Here is an 830-nt window from a genome sequence, read left to right as displayed (position 1 = left end):
ATTGACTGCACTGAAGGATATCCAATTTTTTGGGAAAGATCATGAGGATGCTTTTAAGCATCTAGATGAAGTCAATGACATTGCGGATTACTTCAATGTCCCAAATATCAACAGAAACACAGTCTTGCATAGGATGCTTCCCGTCACTTTCAAAGGAGCTGCTAAGGAGTGGTTAAAATCACTTCCACCGGGTACAATCACCACTTGGGCTCAAATGCGTGAGCAATTCCTGGACCAGTTTTGCTCGCCATCCAAGATAGCCAAACTCAAGAAGGCAATAGCCAACTTTGAGCAACAGACGGGGAGTCATTATACGAAGCATGAGGGCGGTACAAGGGCTTGCTTAGAAATTGCCCTCAACATGATTTAAATGTGAAACAAGAGATCTCAATTTTCTATGTTGGGGTCAACGTTATGACGAGACAACTCCTTGACTCTCAAGGACCATTAACAAAGAAAAATCCAATGGAGTTCAAGGAGTTGATTGAAGAATTCGCGAAGCACTCTCGCGAATACCACAACCCTAGGCAAGATGGAATCAAAGGCAGTGGAGGGGCCCAAATTGAAGAAATAGCAGCTGTAATGGCCATGCTGAATAATATGGATCGAAGGATGACACAAATGGACCAGTCAATACATGCCATAAGAGTGGGTTGCAAGAGATGTAGTGGTCCACACTTAACCAAGGACTGCAATGTAGATGAGTTTGGGAACAGGAAAGCTCAAGTGTGCTACTCTAGTGGGGATAAGTATGATGAGGACTGGAGGAAACCAAAGAAGGAGTGGCTTCCATATGAATAGTATAAGAAGCATAAAGAAGAGAAGTATAA

At 43.0% G+C, this 830-nt stretch overlaps 1 non-coding gene across 1 annotated transcript; it reads right to left on the bottom strand.

Annotated features, from left to right (window-relative positions):
- Positions 1 to 262: 262 nt before the first annotated feature.
- LOC145044519 (small nucleolar RNA R71) lies at positions 263 to 368 on the bottom strand. Its single transcript, XR_013681466.1, has one exon. It is a non-coding gene; the product is annotated as a small nucleolar RNA R71 (small nucleolar RNA).
- Positions 369 to 830: the final 462 nt, after the last annotated feature.

This window comes from Lactuca saligna, chromosome 4 (assembly GCF_052625555.1).
Source record: "Lactuca saligna cultivar CGN05327 chromosome 4, ASM5262555v1, whole genome shotgun sequence".
Lineage (NCBI taxonomy): Eukaryota > Viridiplantae > Streptophyta > Magnoliopsida > Asterales > Asteraceae > Lactuca > Lactuca saligna.
Note: the sequence above shows the minus strand (reverse complement) of the source record. Positions and strands in the feature narration are given on the sequence as shown.